The sequence below is a fragment of the Dama dama genome, chromosome 26 (assembly GCF_033118175.1).
Source record: "Dama dama isolate Ldn47 chromosome 26, ASM3311817v1, whole genome shotgun sequence".
Classification (NCBI taxonomy): Eukaryota; Metazoa; Chordata; class Mammalia; order Artiodactyla; family Cervidae; genus Dama; species Dama dama.
Window position 1 is genome coordinate 45769844 of NC_083706.1, and position 21106 is coordinate 45790949.

Consider the following 21106-nt stretch of genomic DNA (forward strand, 5'->3'; position numbering starts at 1 on the left):
TCTGACCTTCGCAAGTTATTGAATTCTTTGTATCTTCGCATCCTTGGTAATTGAGGCACTGATTCTTACCTCATAGAGTTGCTTTGAGAAAAGTCCAAATGCTGTGTTGTATAAATACTCAGTGGTGCCCAGTCCCTGTTACTGGGAAAGCTTGTTTGGAATGCTGAAATTGTGAGTGAAAGTTGCTGGTGAATTTACATGGACTTTCGCCGCTTGAGCTGGTAAAACTTGTCTGTGGTGCCCTGCATCATCTCTTGGCTGTGTTCTGATGGTGTTTTTATTTGACTGCTTTGTGATAATTCTGTATAGTGGCAATGCTGAGGATCCTTCTCTCTCTGTCAGAAACACATGTTAACAGCATCCAAATTAGTAGATGACTGAGTAAATATCTCTAACTGAGTAATGAATGGATTGTTTTAAGGGAGAATGTGTGTCCAGCTGATATATTTTTTTTTTTTAAAGAAAAACTAAGTCCTTATAAATGATTTCTTGAATGAATGAGATAATGAGAAAGCAAGTGATTTAAATGAAATTGAAAATTAACAAAAGTAAGTGGAAAATAATGAAATGAAAGTCTTTCCTGGGGAGAAGGTTGAAAATGATGGAGGTGGACTGCCTTGGATATTGCCATGGGGCTCCAGAGGTACTTTTTCTCCCGAGATGTGGTTTTCTCTGATATACTGGAAAGAACACTAGACTGATAAGTGGTTGGCCTGACTTCTTGCCTTGAGCCTCCTGGCCAGCCGTGGAATCTTGGGAAATTGACTTAACCTTTCTGAGCCCCTGCTTCCTCGATTGCAGAGCAAGGCAGGCAGATTAGAAAAAATAGCAAAGTGGATGGTGAGACACGACTGGGAGTCAGCCTGGGTCTTCCTTACTGGCCATACCACCTCCCAGCTGAGCAGCCTTGCCCCAGTCCCTCAACTCCTTCCACACTTTGGGCATGAAAGAGTGTTTCCTGTTCCTGGCTGAAGAAGCCCATGGAAGTCAACTGCAGATCACTGATTGGTAAGCATTTGTTGACTTGGAGAAAATAGATCCATGTATATGTCTCACAACATTATTAGCTGGCTCTGGGGGTTCAGATGGTAAAGAATCTGCCTGCAGTGTAGGAGACCACGGTATGATCCCTGGGTCGGGAAGATCCCCTGGAGAAGGGAACGGCAACCCACTCCAGTATTCTTGCCTGGAGAATTCCATGGACAGACGAACCTGGTGGGCTGTAAGTCCAAGTGGTCACAAAGAGTCGGACATAACTGAGCGACTAACACTTTTCTTTCTAGTCCAATATAAAATAAAACGTTTCAAAAAAAAAAAAAGCAAAGAAAGCAGGAGAAACATAGGTGTTAACAAAGAAAAAGAAAGTGAAGTCGCTCAGTCATGTCTGACTCTTTGCGACCCCGTGGACTATAGCCTCTCAGGCTTCTCTGTCCATGGGATTTTCCAGGCAAGGGTACTGGAGTGGGTTGCCATTCCCTTCTCCAGGGGATCTTCCCAACCCAGGGGTTGCACCCGGGTCTCCTGCATTGCAGGCAAAAGCTTTACCATCTGAGCCACCATGCTTTTTATTTTCTAGTTATGTTTATCATCTAAGAATGTATTTAAACAATTTCTACCAAAAAGAAAAAAAGACTGTACAGAGTTGGGCATGCTGTGTGATGCGTGTGCCTGGCCAGTTCTTGAAGAGCTCATTGACCTCGTCTCTGGAATCTTTAATGCTCAGGAGAGACATAAACAACCAGGAAGCCTGAGCTGAGTTAGTGCAGCTCCCCCTCGCAGGGAAAACCGCCTGGGGCTGTCTTGCAGAAGCAATACAATGTCTTTTGTTGTCAAATTCCTTGAGTTATGAGAAGTTAAAGCTTACTCTGATGGTAGAGTATGGTTACTGCTTAAGTATAAGCTCCCCTCAGTGACCTTGGAACTGAGCTGGTTTTTTCAGGCCTTACGGGCTTACTTGTGTCTTGTTCTGGGTTTGGTTTTGGCTCTGCAGCTGTGGATGTGTATAAAGTGAATTCATTTCCATATCCATCTTAGGTTTCTTCATTTCTGGCTTCTGTATTGAAGGAGTGATTTTGCAAACAAAGGGATTGAGAGAAAAAAAAGAATCCAGTTTTTGCTCCTCACCCCCCCTCCCCCCGGCATATAAATTTATTCTGAGATCTGCATTCTTTTCCTCTTTGTTCAAGATGTCTGAATTTGACTTGGATTTACTTGCAGTTACTGCAGGAAATGGACTTTGGAGGAAAATCTGAGCCTGGGGGTGGATCTCAGCTAGAGATGCTGTCTGTACCTGGCACTCTTTAAGACAAATCTTAGCTTGGAATGAGATCCAAGGTGCCACCCTCTGCCAAGATGCAGAGTGTTGAGGGGTCGGTGTGAGGGACCTTTATGGTTAGAAGTGAAAGAATTCTTAGGAAAATTTGCAGTTGAGTAACTGAGAGTTATCTTTCCATCATAAACCCGTGTTCTTTTCAGCTCCTTCTGCCCAGGACTGCCTGGTCGGTGTGTGGGATCACGTCTAGGTGGAAATGGTACCACGTCTGCATGTCCTCTGTTGCTCTTGGAGTGTGATGTGTCGGGCGACCTCCTAGCCTGAAGGCAACTAGAAGTGAATGGTCATAAGCGGCCAAGCAAAGATGAAGAGATATTTGCAGTCAATAAAGGCTGCAATATTTGCAGTCAATAAAGGTGTTGGAGAGGGAAATGGCAACCCACTCCGGTATTCTCACCTGGAGAATCCCACGGACAGAGAAGCCTGCTGGACCACAGTCCATGGGGTCTCAAAGGGTCAGACACGACTGAGCGACTAAGCACAAAGGCAGGTGTTACCCATCAGTCTTTAGAGGCCGCCTTTTGTGGGGAAAGTTCTTGTGTTGCTATACACTCGGTAGTAGTGAGATTCAGCCAGCCTTCCTGGGAGGCAGAGCTCCTTGTGAACGTGAATAGGTTTGTGCTTTTGTTCATCACATCGAAAAGTCCGAAGTGAAGCCTTAGACTGTCCTGCTCCATTAAACCACTTCCTGAGATGCAGATCGTTGGATTGTGCGGTAATTTCTCTGGTCCTCACTTACCTTCATCTGAGAAGTGAAAGGATAGGAGAAAATATTTCCATGATTCTTCATCATCAGTGTTATGCCCGATGTCCGAATCCCTGAGCGGGAAGAGAGAGAAGGCTTCCAAGACAATGCAACTCACAAAAAGGGAAGTTTATTACTGTCTCGAGCCAGGGCCTTCTGCCACAAACATCACAATGGTGCAGGGTCAGAAAGCGCCGAGCTCAAGCTTGTTACACAAATTTATAAGATATGCAAAAGCGGTTAGTAACTGGCTTAAGCGGATTGGTTACATGTTTGCAAAGCAATTCTATCGGTACAGACTTTCGCGGGCTTTTCAGCTCTCCCTTTGTTCTTACTGGGCGCATATTGATTGGCTGGCTCCAGGTTACTTGATGGGGGTAGGGAATCTTACCATTTCGGGGGAAGCTAAAACTTAGGTCCAGGCCGCCCGTCATGGTATTAACCCTGGCAGCCTCACAATCAGCAACATCCCCATCTTGTTGACTTGTAGGAGTCTGGGAAGCCATCAGCTCAGTCCTGCCAGGAGGACACGAGCTTGGAGATGGTGAGGAATTCAGCCGTGGGGCTGGGGTTTGACCCAGGCTGATAGCAGAGCACGTGTTCTTTGGACCACGCCAAGCTTTTGTTTCCCAGGTAGCTCAGCTGCAATGAGAATTGCCTGCAATGCAGGACACCCTAGTTTGATTCCTGGGTGGGGAAATTCCCCTGGAGAAGGGATAGGATACCCACTCCAGTATTCTTGGGCTTCCCTGGTGCCTCGGATGGTAAAGAATCTGCCTGCAATGTGGGAGACCTGGTTCGATCCCTGGGTTGGGAAGATCCCCTGGAGAAGGGCATGGAAACCCACTCCAGTATTCTTGCCTAGAGAATCCCATGGTCAGAGAAGCCTGGTGGCGTACAGGCCATGGGATTGCAAAGAGTCGGACGTAACTGAATTGACTTAGCTTGCACATGGGCTTTTGTTACCTTCAACTACATAGTTCTGGGGAGAGAACTTATTACTGTTTTCCTTTATTATGAGGTAAGTAATCGAAGAATGAAAAGTGAATTCTATATCTGTTTTCTGAGAGTTGATAGAAATCTAGAATAACTGCCTTTCTAGCTGTTAGATTTAAGTACTAATATCTGAACCAGAGAATATAAGAGCTCACAGACATAAAACAACATGATATAATTTTTTAATCTCAGATTTTTCAGACCACAAATTTCCTGGAAGAGACTGTATATATATATATTTTTTTTTCTTGAGAGTATCATAAAAGCTGGGTTTAGGAATTGTCTTTAGGTGGCAGATGGACATGTTATGTTTGATCACTTTAATGTTTTTGCTTTATAGGAAAAGAATCCTGCCCCTAACTTGCTGTTATATTTTGGCCTTCAGGGGTGGGATCTTATGAATTTGCTATTATAGTAGACCGAAATCTATATATAGGGACATTCAAATTAAATGTGGTGTAAATCCATGCCTTTAAAAAAAGAAAGCAATTACTACGTTGGAAAGCCAAGCTATAAAAAGTAAGTGAAATCATAGGAGAGCCAAGAGAGGATTTCATTTTACTAAGCCAGTGGCCCTGACTTTCTTTTCCTTTTGGGTACTGCAGAGACAGACTAGAGAATACAAATGTTTCAGAATTAGGATCTTAGACCTTTATAGGTGGTCGAACTTGGAGGGCTTCCTTGCTGGCCCTTATCCTACAGATTGAGATGGATCTGGCAGGGTGAAGGGCTCAGATACTCGGCTTGTACTTTGTTAAATGTCATTTTAGTTATTGAGCATCCCATAGAAACTGTTTTTTCTTTAAAAAGGTTATTTTTTATTTAATGTGTCTCAAACACATTGTAATACTTTTTCGTCAAATTAAAATTAATTTCCTGGACAGTGTATGCATCTTTAGCCCCTGAAGCTAGACTCCTACCAGCCCATTTTATCAACCATATTTAAAAACCTATTTTCAGTGCAAGTACACAAATGCATGTGGCCCCTTGCTCTTCCCTGCTTCCACCTCCACCCCCAAAGAAAAAAAGGGAGGGAAAAGAAAGACTTGGGGACCCAACTGAAAAGTACTTGGACCTTTCGCTGTTGGGTGGTTTGGAAGGCAGCCTCTTTGGCAGATGTGAGAACGAAGGACATTGAGCATTAACTGGTCTATACATTCTCAGTGATCCCGTCTCAATATAATCGGCTTCTTTTATACGAATTTGCTCCACAGAGGCGCCTCGCAGCCCTATAGAGCTCTGATAACAATAGGTTGGATTTCCACCTGGGAACATAAAATAGCTCATATCCAGCATTTTGCTTTGTCCTCTGACGATGCTCCATGGCTTTGGCTGAGTACTGGATAAAAAAGAGCCTCTAATGAGGGGAATACTTAAGACTGGGGGAAGCTGTCACATCACAAAAGTCTTTCCCTTGGGGACATGTTCCACATTTCAGATGATAAAAACCTTTATTCCAAATGCAGATGATCTTGGCATCCTTTCTGACCTGCTTTCCCCAAGCTCTTCCCAAGGTTCCCATTAAGAACCCTCATCCGTTTGTGATGGGAATCGAGTATTTCTCACCATTCTCCGCCACCCACCCCACCCCTACCTCCTCTCCCGGAGTAGAATATGACTTTTCCTTGCAGAATTCACTGTGGTTAACTGTCACACCCAGGAGGGAACAGACGAGCACTGAGAGAGGACTGGAAGTGTTTTTGTAACAGAGAGGCTGCCCGCTGGAGGTGGAGGCCTCCAGGCAGGGCTGGTAGCTTCACAGGACTGACTCAGCCATGACGCGGATGGCAGCCTCCGTGGTCCCTGGGCCCCGGTGCCAGTCTCTGCCCATGGAGAGGCTGTATCTTGGCTGCTCCCATGAGAACCTAGAGGTTAAAACAGACGACTGTGATGCTGGCTTGGTTTAAGTGTGGACTTGTCTCTCCTTAGGGACTTGGTGAGAAGCTCTTAGACTTCCCCGGTGGCTTAGATGGTAAAAGCATCTGCCTGCAATGCAGGAGACCCAGGTTCGATCCCTGGGTTGGGAAGATCCCCCCTGGAGAAGGAAATGGCAACCTACTCCAGTACTCTTGCCTGGACAATCCCATGGACAGAAGAGCTTGGTAGGCTACAGTCCATGGGGTTGCAAAAAGTTGGACACAACTGAGCGACTTCACTTTTTCGCTTTCTAATAAGCTTACACGCATCTTTGGTACCACTTGTATTTGGGGAGAGACCAGTGTGCTGCTGGGTTTTCACGAGTGAAACTATATAATTCAGTAGAGTTGGGAAGAAAACAACTTCCTTGTTCAAACATTGGTTGTTTTAGCACCTGTCTTTTCTTTGTTGCCTTGAAATGCCACCTCATGTTTCTAAATCTCCATGCAAGTTTGTATCTATTTCGGGACTTTGAATGTTTCTGTTTGGTAGCAAGCTATTAAGATTACAGTAAATTTATATCAATAGAATATGGTGCTGTCTGATAGGGTGAATACTCTCATTTTTTTTTCTCAAAATATTTTTCTGGGCTATTCTTTACAAAATTAGTCATCCAGATGAACTTTAAGATGAACTTTAAAAAATCTATTTGCAATTGCACTGCATATATTGTAATTTAAGTTTGAGCTCTTGTGATTTGAATCTTCCTACCAAGACTGTCAACTCAGCAGTGGCCAGAGGACTGGAAAAGGTCAGTTTTCATTCCAATCCCTAAGAAAGGCAATCCCAAAGAATGCTCAAACTACCGCACAATTGCACTCATCTCACACTCTAGTAAAGTAATGCTCAAAATTCTCCAAGCCAGGCTTCAGCAATACGTGAACCGAGAACTTCCAGATGTTCAAGCTGGTTTTAGAAAAGGTAGAGAGAGGAACCAGAGATCAAATTGCCAATATCCGCTGGATCATCAAAAAAGCAAGAGAATTCCAGAAAAACATCTATTTCTGCTTTACTGACTACACCAAAGCCTTCGACTGTGTGGATCCCAATAAACTGTGGAAAATTCTGAAAGAGATGGGAATACCAGACCACCTGACCTGCCTCTTGAGAAACCTCTATGCAGGTCAGGAAGCACCAGTTAGAACTGGACATGGAACAACAGACTGGTTCCAAATAGGAAAAGGAGTACATCAAGGCTGTATATTGTCACCATGCTTATTTAACTTATATGCAGAGTACATCATGAGAAACGCTGGGCTGGAAGAAGCACAAGCTGGAATCAAGATTGCCGGGAGAAATACCAATAACCTCAGATATGCAGATGACACCACCCTTATGGCAGAGAGTGAAGAGGAACTAAAGAGCCTCTTGATGAAAGAGAAAGAGGAGAGTGAAAAAGTTGACCTAAAGCTCAACATTCAGAAAGCTAAGATCATGGCATCTGGTCCCATCACCTCATGGGAAATAGATGGGGAAACAGTGGAAACAGTGTCAGACTTTATTTTTTTGGTCTCCAAAATCACTGCAGATGGTGATTGCAGCCATGAAATTAAAAGATGCTTACTCCTTGGAAGGAAAGCTATGACCAACCTAGATAGCATATTAAAAAGCAGAGACATTACTCTGCCAACAAAGGCCCGTCTGGTCAAGGCTATGGCTTTTCTGGTGATCATGTATGGATGTGAGAGTTGGACTGTGAAGAAAGCTGAGCACTGAAAAATTGATGCTTTTGAACTGTGGTGTTGGAGAAGACTCTTGAGAGTCCCTTGGACTGCAAGGAGATCCAACCAGTCCATCATAAAAGAGATCAGTCCTGGGTGTTCATTGGAAGGACTGATGCTGAAGCTGAAACTCCAGTACTTTGGTCACCTCATGTGAAGAGTTGACTCATTGGAAAAGACCCTGATGCTGGGAGGGATTGGGGGCGGGAGGAGAAGGGGACGACAGAGGATGAGATGGATGGATGGCATCACCGACTCGATGGGCATGAGTTTCGGTAAACTCCGGGAGTTGGTGATGGACAGGGAGGCCTATTGTGCTGCGATTCATGTGGTCGCAAAGAGTCGGACACAACTGAGTGACTGAACTGAACTGAACTGACCAAGACTGTCAGAATTTTTCAGATCTTCTTTATGTCCTTTAGTAAGATTTTAATAGGTTTTTATTATAGATATTATGCATTCTCACTAACTTCCAATTATTTAGTAATTTTTGCTGGTGATGGAAAAAGGATTTTTCCCCTCACTTTTTTTTTTTAGTACCTAATGACTTTATTATTAGGTATTATTATTTTAAATGAATGAAAGTGAAAGTCACTCAGTCATGTCACAATTCTTTGTGACCCCATGGACTATATAGGCCATGGAATTCTCCAGGTCAGAATACTGGAGTGAGTAGCCTTTCCCTTCTCCAGGGGATGTTCCCAACCTGGGGATTGAACTCAGGTCTCCTGCAATGCAGTTGGATTCTTTACCAGCTGCTGCTGCTAAGTCACTTCAGTCGTGTCCGACTCTGTGTGACCCCATAGACGGCAGCCCACCAGGCTCCTCCGTCCCTGGGATTCTCCAGGCAAGAGGACTGGAGTGGGATGCCATTGCCTGCTCCCTTTACCAGCTGAGCCACAGTAATTTCTAAATCTCTTCAACTTTAAATTCCAAGAAGGTAAATGGCAAGACACGGAAACTCCTTGGGCCTTGGTTAATGACAAGGCCCTGGGTTTGGGATCCTCTTGCCTTTTAAGTGGTTATTACTCATATGTAGAAGCCTACTCATTTTGTCTACTCATGGTATGGTCCTCTTATTGAACTTGCTTAATAATTACAACACATATTCATCTGACTATCTTTGATTTTCCAGGATATCATATCATCCATTAAAGTAGGAATAATAATCATTCCTCATTTCCCTGGTGGCTCAGGCAGCAAAGAGTCTGCCTCCAATGCAGAAGACCCAGATTTGATCCCTGGGTTGGGAAGATACCCTGGAGAAGGAAATAGCAACCCACTCTAGTATTCTTGCCTGGAAAAATCACATGGATGGAGGAACTTGGTGGGCTGCATTCATGTGATCTCAGAGGTGAACACGACTGAGTGAGTAACACTCATTTCTCAGTGGTTGCTTTAGGGTTCATGAAAGGAATTGGTAGCCTTTCTGTCTTTTTCTATACTCAGGAACTGGATGTAGCATAAAGATTTGCTGCTCTTTGAGAGTTTCATCCGTATTGCCCATTAGAAGCAAATGGGGTCAAAGTGATCTTTGTATTACTTTATAATAACTTTCTAAAGTTAGAGCTTGAGAAAAGGAAAGCGATGGGCTGGGAGCTGGAGAGGGATGATGAAAGATTGGGGATGGGATATGAGGCCAGTTCTGATCCAGAGGGAGAAGCTGATAAAATTGTTTCTAGGGAGCCTTTTGGAGACTGGTTGTAATATGCAAGTAGAGAGATGGTCCAGGCATAAGACCCCCCGCTCACCAGGCCATCACCCTCTCCCCCAATTCCCACTGCTCACCCCCCACCCCCCTGTCTATCCCATACCCCTTCTGGCCCTTGAACTTCTTTGAATGTCATTTCACATAGAGGAGCAAACCCACAACATCTACTTTATTCCTCAGTTGCTCACAGCCAGCTTGCAATGAATCTTAGGGTGTTTTTCCTAGACAACAAGAAAGAACATGAGGGTGTGAAAGTTAGAACTGAACCTTCTTCTGTAGGTAAGAACTTGATTTTTCAAAAATCTTGCGATGGCTGCTCACATTTTATTACTCTGACCCCTGAGGTTTCAGTTGGAGCAGGAGTGCTGACTAAGGCTCTGACCCTGGCCAGCTGTGACAAGGATTTAGTTGATGATCTCTGCTTTTGTCCTGCCTGCACGCCCCAGGTCTCCTGGTACTGTCTGTCTACTGCTCGGAGGCTGTTGGTGGAGGCGCTGGGCGCCACTGGGAATGCTCGCCATGATTTCATCAGATTCATCACGTGCTTGTGGAAAAATCTGTTAGCTAACTTGCCCTCACTTCTGTGGAATAATGCTCATTTGTAAGTCTTGGAAGAAAGCTATGTTTCTATAAGGGGGGACGTTAGATTTTGGATCCCACTGTTCACAATGAATGTTTTTGTTAAGTGTGGCCTTGAGTTTAGGGCTCAACCGGGGAGAGTCCAAACTTCCAAATAATGAGATCAAACCTCTCATTTCAGCGTTTGGATTGAGATCCATGCTGTCTCTTGTTAAGAGACCTGGGAAATGAGTCGTCTCTGGCCTGGTAATAATGTGCAGTAGACTGCCATGAGATTTAAAATTTGAGAATGCATTCATGGTTTTGGTAAAGTGAGTTCCCATGAGGGTTTTGTCCTCCCCGATAGTTGTGCTTTCTTTCTCATATGCAGCTAAGAGTTTTATTTATTTTTTTCTTTGCTACCTCTAAGGTCCTGTGTTTTTTTTTTTTTTTTTAATTGGAGGATAATTGCTTTACAGTGTTGTGTTGGTTTCTGCCTGGACAATGTGAATAAGCCATAGGTATACATATGTCCCCTCCCTCTTAAACTTTCCCTTCTACCCCCTACCCAAGTGGTTTTATGAAATGTCAAACAATTGTATTCCCAGGACACCTTCTTCTTACATATTTAACCCTTTGGCAGTGTGCTGGAAATTCTAGCGTAAATATGCGCGTTCATAAATACTTCCCGTTGTTAACTAAGTTAGCTGATTAAAGGTAGTACTTGGTTGTTGTATTGATTTCTTTGTTTTTAAATACATAGGTACATCTGCATGTGTTAGGTATATATTAGAATTAGTCAAGTCAAATCCAACTGCATCTTTATATATAATCCAATCACTGCTGCTACGTTGAATTATTTTTTCTATCTTACAATTTATCTCCAGTTTTTAATTTGTTGTCTCAAATTACAAAAGAGTTTTTGAAAATGAAGAGATGGTTGATCTGGATCTGATTGTGACTCTCTGGCCTTTTAAAATTAAGAAGCTACATAGCGTATATTTAAATAAAAAGAACTAAATGTTTCAGATTTCTGTCACAGACTTTTTTTTTTTTTTTTTTTTAGGTTATATCAATTTACTTCATGTAAGAACAGCGTATTTTGGGCCTATGATTTCCATTTAATATCAACAAAAACAATCTGTACAGAAAACCCCAAGGCAACCATATAGCATAATATGTAAAATGTGCAAATAGACTTTAAAATGCAAGTTATTCTATAGCATTTGCAAGGCAGAACTTTATAGTAAATTAAGGAACGCTACCTCATTCTAGCCGACTTAATAATACTCTGCAAGGAGAGGCCACTGCAAATGTACAAGGCACAACTTAGTGTTGGTGCTCAGGTGTGTAACACACCCCTCAGATTATTTACTTGAGGGCATTAAAACAATGTAAAATCATGTTTGCATTTTATTATTTAAGGAGACTACAAGCTCATTTCTAAAGCTTCATGAAACATTACACTGATAACATATGTGTGGTCAGGACAAGCTGCTCCCTGAACTTAAAAGGTCAAAGACAAGACTCTAGGTTTCCTATATTTAAAAAATTTATATATATATATACACACACACCCCGATATCACAGACAAGAAACTTTCCATAATCCAAAGGGAGGCCGTTTGTTCCTTTAAGTAAAGGTTCCCATACAGTATTTCATGACAGAATTATTTAAAAAGTACATGTTTATTCACCACCTGTTTTGGTCAATCTTGCTACAAAAAGACATTGAAAGACACAATTTTCTTCTTCAAAATAAAGACAATGCCGAACTGAGAGAGTCATTCTCTAAAGATCGCACAGTGAAAGGTATTACTTAGGTAAATATAAAAAAGCCTGCAGCTTTTATAGAAACTATTTAAATCTACATGGAGAGAAAAAGTCAACCTATCGAAAATCAATCAGACCCTTGGCTACAACACAGTTAAGAACCTTTGAAGCCTGATCACATGCTCTCTGCTGTTTTACTGCCCATCCCTGAGAGTAAAGCATTTAACATTTTTTTAGTAAAGCAAATAAATCTTACTTTGACAAGAATGATGCTTAAGATTTTTTTTTTTTCAAAATATGAAATAAGCCCCATTTCATTTTAGTTGGGAAAAAAAAAAGAATGCTCTTTGCAAAGACCACTCTTCCTAACAATTTAAAATATTTGTATGTCAATCAATTTTAATTTTCTTTTTACTGGGTAATTTCTATTTTTCTGCTATTTATATATCACTCATTTTGTTTTTTTCCCTGTTTTTGTATATCATTCATTTTCTTATGGCCCATTACTTTATAATTTTTGTTAACAGGAGGATTTAATTGGAAATGGACCAAAAGTACAAATAAAACTTAAAGGAATGCTGAAGTGAGATCTCTATTCTCCTGTGGTAAATGAGTTTTATCAGAAATAATCTGACTGCCATCCAGGAAAAGCAAAACTGCCTATGAAAGAGAGAACACACATGGTAAACGTTTTCCTTGCTGTCTTTGGTCTAGCCTTCTTGGCCAAAATCTTCTGTAAACTTCTTTAGCTTCAACAAGTCGTGTTCATTGACTGTGGGCTTTGTGCTGGACAGTGACCGTAACATGTCCGACATGCAAACAACTGGCTGTCACAGACTTAAAAATCAAAACACAATATTATTAATTTGAATTCTCTCCTTCACTTTTCTTTTGGCGGAGTTGAGAGAAGGAAAGTTCCTAGGAGTAAATATCAATACATATTTATTAAAAATGTTAGTGATCTATGAAAATTTATTTTAATTGATATTTTGAAAGTATATAGGGGAGATCAGGGGCTATATTAATTCAGATAGAATGTTCACTGCTCTTGTAAATCCTGGAGAAGACAGCAGAGTCTCTCAAAACATAGAATATATTTTATAGAATATGAAATATACTTTATAGCCATAGAAGATCCATGGGGTGGGGGGAATGTGTGAGTCAGTGAAGCTTTGCTAATGTGAGAAAGGAAGTCATGTTCAGGTAGAACAATCTAAGCCATTTTGCCAAATTGTTTTCCTGTTCCTGTGTGTTTTTTCCTTGTACACATGTGTCTTAAACCTGCGTGAACCTGCTTTTCTGTGGACAGGAATTAAAGCTTGGAAAGATTACACTGTGATCCTTTCTTCACCACCCACTCACCATGCGGTCCATCAAATGGACCATTTAGTGGGTCGCCATCAGAAAAACACAGATGCTGACAGTAATCTATGTCATGAGTGGCGTTAGTCATTGAATCTTTGTTTACACACAAATGAGATAAAATGAGAGTATTGAGGCATTAGCCAAAATAATTTAGGGAGAATTCCTTGAGCGTGAGAATTTTTTCCTTTCATCTCGCATTTCTTTATCTCTTTGGGATGCAGGAGATTTTATTTTTAATCTTAGTTATATATGGACTAAAGAAATTTTTGACATAGAATCATTTCCCCTAAAATTTTCTGTCTTTGCATTTAAGAAAGAAATTCCAGGACTGTATTTGCCTTTCCTCTTTGTGTTGGTCATGTTGGCTGTGGCTGTTACATTGTATCTTAAGCACACATTTGGTCAAGCCAGTTTCGACTTTCCTGGTTGCCAGGTCTCTTGGTTCCCTTACTGGGGATAGGCTGGTTCAGCTGGGTCCCTTTTTGTGTACGCGTGTATTCTCTGCCACTCTGGTGACCTCAGGATCTCTGGCACCGCCTCAGCCCTACTTCAATGTGGCCCCAAGAGACCAAATATTGTGTGGTTACGACTGTACCATTTCTGTGATCTTTCAGGAATTGTGGCTAAGTCTTCTAATACTACGAATTCCCTCAGGGCAACTGGCTTCTCTCTTCCAGGCAATAGTTAAAAAGATAAAATGTAGCCTTATGTTTCTGAACAACCTTATCTGTGGCCTCTAGTATCTGTGGCTTAAAATATCCATTTTATTGTGCGATACTCCCTAATCCTGTAATTTCCATAGCCCCTTGGTTCTGAAATCCAAAATAGAAGCCCAGCAAGTGCTTCAAGTTTAAAGATAACAAGTTAAAGTGTAGAAAGCCTCAGCGTCTCATTTAAAACTGTGCCAGATATGAGTTATACTCAGAACAAGAAATTTCATGCAGAAGGCTGTTCTCATGCATCTTTCTCAGAGTAGCTGTGTCTACTTCTTTGAATACTCGTATCTCTTTTCTGCTCCTTTTTTGTTTTTAATTTTATTTATTTTGTTTTTGAGCGTGCCGGGTCTTCATTGCATGCAGCTTTTTCTGTAGTTGCAGCGAGTGAGGGCTGCTCTCCAGGAGGGCTTCTCATTGTGGTGACTTTTCCTTGTAGAGCGTGTCTCTAGGATGCATAGGTTTCAATAGTTGCAGCTCCGGGGCTCTAGGGCACTGGCTCAGTAGTTTTGGCACACAGGCTTAGATGCTTTGTGTCTTGTTGGGTCTTTCCAGATGAGGGGTTGGACCTGTGTCTCCTGCACTGGCAGGCAGATTCTTTACCACTAAATCACCCAGGAAGCCACCTCTTCTCTTCTCCTTGAAGCATCTTCTGCCATTGGCTTCAGAGTCAGCCCCTTTCTCCTGGCCGCCGCCTTCTCTTTTTGCTCATCATTCCTTTCCAGCTGCCTTCAGTTTCTCCTTCCAGTTCTCACTGTCAAATTATGTTCTCTGTAGGGAACCATCCCGGATCCTCTTCAGTGGATAATCATGTTTTTGCCAAACTTCACCCACCATTTATGCATATCATTACTGCCTGGTTAATATACCTCTAGTTAAGACTTCCGGGTTCACTGATTTTTAGTTTCCAGCTCGATATTGTTAATTTGAATGTTTGCCACACTCTTCCGCTTCCCTGATGGCTCAGATGGTAAAGAATCTGCCTGCAATGTGGGAGACCTGGGTTCGATCCCTGGGTCAGGAAGATCCCTTGGAAAAGGGAATGGCAACCCACTCCAGTATTCTTGTCTGGAGAATTCCATGGATAGAGGCTATGGTCCCTGGGGTCGCAAAGAGTCAGACATGGTTGGACATGACTGAGCAACTAACACGTTCACTTTTCACTTTCTTTTACACTCCTACAACTCACTGCGTCAAAAGAAAAAAGCCTTTTTTCTCTGAGTTATTTCTTTTCATGGAGCTTCTGCTTCAGAGTGTCATGGAGTCTGAGAGTCCCATGTCTGAATTCTGGCTAAGTTACGTAACCAATTTTTCCTCTCTTGTCATATTGGCTAGCACCTCCAAGAAGATAATGTTGCCTTGTTCCTGTTCTCGGGTAGAAAGCATTCAGTTTTCACTGTTAAGTGTGATGTTATCTGTAAATGTTTTTGTATATGCTCATCATTATGAAGACTTTTTAAAAATATAAAAACATTTTTATTAGCTAATTATGAATCAATATTTTTAATATTTAGAGAATCTCCACTGACAACAACAAAGCCAAAATCCACTGTAAGGAAATTTAAGGAAGTTTAAAATTGTTATTTCAGTGAAACTGGCAGGGGTCAAAGAAACTGTCACTGATGAAGGAAAAAAGATAGAGTATGGTTTGGAAGAAATGAGCCTATAATAGTAGGTACTGATTCTTCATTTGCTGAATGGGTGTGCCAAATGATGCAAATTTAATTTGGCTAACATTTTATTCTTGGCATTAAATCTTTCTGCTCATAATTTAAATAAATCAGGAAAGACAGAATAATTTTGGAATGTTGCAAATACTGTATTATTCCTGTGTGCGTGTATAAAGAGCATCACTGGAATTGTAATATCTGAGAAATTTGAAGTTTAGTTTAGTTCCCTTTTTTCATTATTAGGAAAATTAAACCAAATTTAGTTCCAAAAGAGGCCTCTGGAACAGCCTGAAAGTTCTTGTCCTCATCAGAATCATATGTTAAAGCATGAATCTTGTTAATACAAATGACCATTCAGTGGACCGTGGTTAGTTCTGGGACAAGGTCTTATACACAGACCTTGCTTGATTGCTGTAGATGACCTTTGGAAGGCTATGCTGGTAATAAGAATGTACTTTGTAAAAATAAGAAGATTTTTGTAGTTGGAATTGTGATTTTCCTAGAACTTGGAGCTTATGTTCAGTGTTTCTTAAATTGTTGATTATTATTATTATTTTTGTAAATGTATCTGGGCAGGTGAAAGAAAGAATAACTGTCTACAGAGTGTGCATTATTTAGGTCTTTTAGGTGTGTGGTTGGCTGGGTCTTTTAGGTAGGTCTTTTAGGTCTTTTAAGGGAGATGATTAATTAGAATTTTAAAGATGCTCTAGAGTATACTATGTATTCAGCAAACTTTTATTAACACAATGCTGAATGAAAAAAAAATGTTGGTGGGTGGGGAGGGAATGACTTATGTTGAAATATATAATTCTGTTCTTTTTTTTCCCCACAAAAATGAGTTGGTCCCTCTTAGCCCTAAAATTCTTTGAGTTCTGAAATAAGAAATTATTAGTTGTTCAGGGCTTTATTCCAAGAGATTTGCTTTCATCCTTAAGCAAGACTCAGCTATAACTCTTTCCATTCCTTCTTGACCTAACTGTTATCTATAATTTTTCTCCATTAACTGTTTATTGTAAATATCGCTCACTTTTCTCATGTCTAAAACGGGGGCAATAAAATGCATACCTCAAGTATCATGAGCCTTAAATGATGAGCTTGGCACTATACGTGGCATATATTGGGTCCTAAGTAAACTGAACATTAACCATCTTTGCTTTCCCCTTAGTCAAATAACTGCAATTATCTTTTTCCAATGATTAAAACTATGATTTTTCTGGGTCTTTATTGTCCTAAAAAAAAATTCAGCCCACTTTTGTTACCCACAACTAAATATTCTTTTCCCCTGATGTGGTAGGTCAGCACGAAGGGATAGTTTTCTCTGTATTCTTCAGGATTTGTTTCCGAGTCCTTACTTCTCTATCCATTACGGTTCTGCATCTTTATCTGAAGCTGTGGTTGGCTGGGTCTTTGTCGTCTATCCTGTTTTTTGTGATACCTAGCTGGCCCAAAGGAATTCTTTGTTTTTCCATTTTTACTTTTAGGAACAAAAGAGGCAGTCTTTTTCTCCAGTCGTAGGAGAAAAGAGAACTTGGTTTGGAGAGTGTTCTCCCTTGCTGAATTACTAAGAAAGGGGCACTTAGAAAATTTTTTCTTCAAATGTAAAGGGCACACATTGTAATGGGGAGCCTGGTGCATTTTCCTAAAGTGAACATGGCCGTGTAATAGGGATCCCGGTACGTTTCAGAGAAGTCTCGAACTGCCCTGAGCTGCATTAAGCCTTCCTCCCATCCTCATCCTTCAGACTACCCACCTGGTGTGAGAAGCATTTCAGCCCCTGATGCCCTCTGACTCGCCATCTGCCAGCTGGTTCTGTGTGGACCGGGTTTGGCCTGCCCTGCCCTCTGCCCTTTGTCCCTAAGATGAGAAGTTTGGCGTTTAAGAGACAGGCTCTTTGTTCTTATTGCCGCCTGCCTTTGAGTAGATGGCCAAAAGGGAGAGACAGAATGCTGCATTTCCACTTTCCCTTAAACAGTCATCCCTTGTGGCCAACTGGAGATGTGATGAACAAGGCAGACAATGCCGAGTGAAACCCTGGCTGACTGCCTGTTTCCTTTGCTTTCTTCTCTGTCTGTTCAATACAGTATTGAAGATGAGTAACACAGCAGTGTGAAAGTAAGAAGCTAGTGTGAAAAAAAAAACAAAAACATGATTTTTATGAGTAAGATTAAAAAAGCCTAAACTTAGACTTTAGAAATGTAGAGTAAATGGAAGTGTTATGAATGGTGGGAGGAGGGTTATATGGTCAGAAGGAAAAGGACTAAGGGCAGAGGGATATAGGTTATATTATGAGGAACCTCCTGGGAGAGGCTCTGAGATATTGAAATAAAGTCACTGAGATTTTTTTTAGCCCTTTCCTGGATGAACAGAGGTGTGTGTCTATAGCAGCCACCAGCAAAGGTTGGAGTTGACCGTCTTCTAATTTTCATTCTTTCATTTTTGGGTGGTTTCCTAAATATGATTACAGATACCAGTCCTTTTGTTTTTTTTTTTTTACTGCCATTCATTTAATGAGAAGAAATGGATTATTCGGGTATTCTGGTATGGATTGCAGATCCTTCAAAAGTGATGTGCTAAATATTTTCAGACTAAAGTAGTTTACATCCTAGCTTCCCTACTTAGCAGTTGCAGGCTTTCAAGAAGAGGACTGTTGAGAATACTTAAGAGATGTTATTTATGAAGGACTTTATAAATTGCATAGTGCTGTTTGCTACAGTGGGTTCTTAGACTTCTGGGAGAATTTCCCTGTGAGTGTTGACCTCACATCTTCTCTGCCTTCTCTTTGACTTCCAGACCTCCTTGTCTGTAGTGTCGCTTGGGGCCACTGGCGGAGAAGGATCTTGTTTATATTCTCCTGTTTGTTCTAGTTTTCAGAGCTCCCCCCACCCCCGCCCTTCCCGAAGGTAGGGCTGGTTGAGGTGAAGGTGGGGAGGCGTGGGGAGGTTTTGCATTACTGGAGAGTAAAGTCATTTTTGAGAAAGTATAGATTTAGAGAAGAAGGCTAGAGGTGGACAACAAAGCCGGGAAACATAAGCAGGCCGCCAGGATCGTGTAGGTGTGGGGTGCATCAAAAAATCTATTTCAAATTTAATGTATATCTGTACATCGTGTTCTGTGACTACTTAAAAATGTACCAGTGGTTCTTCCATCCATTCCTCTGTGTGAACTGTGTTTTCACAGCAGCAGAGCTTAGGGAAAGGCAGTTGCAAGTAGCTTCCTGGAAGGTGTTGAAGATAAAAATTTGGTCTGTTTTTCTCTTAATGTAAGTAATGAGAAGAAATGTAAGCCTTTTTGATTTGACTCATTACCTGTGTTAAATTAAGTTTGTATGTTGCATTTAGGGAAAAACCATGGATTCTCCAACTGCCTTGGTGGAGGGGAGTGGGTCAGGCTGAATGCTGTGCTATTTCTGCACCAAATACCGCCCTGACCTCCTTACAAACTCTTACCCCCTGACCTCCTTACTAATGGTGAGCAAGGGCCCCAGGCTCTCTGTGTTGGCCTGGCCAGGGCCCTGCCTTAGGCCCGGCCAGCTGCACGCTTGTTTCTGCCACCAGGGTACTGACTTAGGAACTGGATGGCCAACTGCGGCTCCCGTCACCCCGACTCACTTGCTGCGGTGAGTTGGGGGCACTGGTGCGGTCTCGGCGCCCGCCTTGGTCCGCCTTCAGGAGGCCCGACCCTGCTGCTGCCAGGCCTCCTTCCGCGGTTTGTCCCCGGGCCGCCTGGGTTGTGACCTTGGTCTCTATGCCAAAACAAGCTGCTTCTGCTTGGCTAGATGGTCACATCTGTTTTCAGTGACCTTATCACATTTTGTGTCCTAAAGTGTGGCCTATAAGAAGTCAATTTTGTTTTTGTTGTTGGTGTTGACAACATAACTATGTTTTCTCTCTGTTCTGGAGGCTGAAATTCTGAGATTAAGGAGCAGGTGGGGCTGGCTTCATCTGAGGCTCTCCATGGTTTGCTCCATCCTCACATGGTCCTCCTTCTGGATGGGCACAGCCTGGTGTGTGTCTGTATATCCTGATCTCTTTTCTTTTTTTTTTTTTCCTTTGAATCAAATTTTATTAAATCCAGTTCTTTGTCTGCAACATTCACACAACGTAAGTTAACTGTTCAGTTCCACAACATAAAGAATATTTCAAAATCAGAAATGGAAATTTGCACATTGAGAGAAACATAAGCATTGTATTTTGATAATTTTTTAAAAGGGTAACTAATATTGTTGCTCAGTTGCCAAGTCCTGTCCCACTATTTGTGACCCCACAGACTACAGGATGCAAGGCTTCCCTGTCCTTCACCATCTCCCAGAGTTTGCTCAAACTCATGTTCATTGAATCAGTGATACCACCCAACCATCTCATCCTCTGTTGTCCCCTTCTCCTCCTTCCTTCAATCTTTCCAAGCATCAGGGTCTTTTCAAATGAGTCAACTCTTTGCATCAGGTGGCCAAAGTACTGGAGTTTCAGCTTCAACATCAGTCCTTCCAATGAACACCCAGGACTGATTTCCTTTAGGATGGACTGGTTGGATGTCCTTGCAGTCCAAGGGACTCTCAAGAGTCTTCTCCAACACCATGATTCAAAAGCTTCCAGTTCTTTGGTGCTCAGCCTTCTTTATGGTCCAATTCTCGCATCTGTTCATGACTACTGGAAAAACCATAGCACTGACTCTTCAGACCTTTGTCAGCAAAGTGATGTCTCTGCTTTTTAATACACTACATTTGTCATAGTTTTTCTTCCAAGGAGCAAGGGTCTTTTAATTTCATGACTGCAGTCACCATCCTCAGTGGTTTTGGAGCCCAAGAAAATAGTCTGTCACTGTTTCTATTGCTTTCCCATCTATTTGCCATGAAGTGATGGGACCAGATGCCATGATCTTCATTTTTTGAATGCTGAGTTTTTTTTTTTTTTGAATGTTGAGTTTTAAGCCAGCTTTTTCATTCTACTCTTTCACTTTCTTCAAGAGGCTCTTTAGTTCCTGTTTACTTTCTGCCACTGTTTTTAGGGTGGTACTATCTGCATATCTGAGGTTGTTGATATTTCTCCTGGCAATCTTGATTCCAGCCTGTGATTCATCCAGCCTGGCGTTTCACATGATGTAATCTGCATATAACTTAAATAAGCAGGTTGATAGTGTACAGTCTTGATGTACTCCTTTCCCAATTTAGAACCAGTCTGGTTCCATGCCTGATTCTAACTGTTGCTTCCTGACCTGCACCTAGGTTTCACAAGAGGCAGGTCAGGTGGTCTGGTAGTCCCATCTCTTGAAGAATTTTCCACAGTTTGTTTTGATTCACACAGTCAAAGGTATAAGGTAGTCAATGAAGCAGAAGTAGAAGTTTTCCTGGAATAATTCTCTTTCTTTTTCTATTATTATTTTTCTATTGCTGTGTAGCTAATTGCTAGTTATTCTCTCACAGTTTCTATGAGTCTGGTGTCATCTGGGAGGCTTTGGCTCAAGTCCTGTTGGCCAGAGATGCTGCCATCTCAGAGTTCAACTGGGAGAGGACCCATTTCCAAGTTTGCTTACATGGTTGATGGCAATTAGAATCATATTTTAAATGATGTAGGAAATCTGTCTCTATTTAGAAATCTTGATATGAAGTG

At 41.7% G+C, this 21106-nt stretch overlaps 1 protein-coding gene and 1 non-coding gene across 4 annotated transcripts in view; both read left to right on the forward strand.

The window, feature by feature from the left end:
- Positions 1-21106, forward strand: part of TIAM2 (TIAM Rac1 associated GEF 2) — a 238356-nt gene that overhangs the window by 32043 nt on the left and 185207 nt on the right. The gene's annotated exons all lie outside the window — the stretch shown is intronic.
- On the forward strand, positions 6028-6101 carry TRNAC-GCA (transfer RNA cysteine (anticodon GCA)). Its single transcript has one exon. It is a non-coding gene; the product is annotated as a tRNA-Cys (tRNA).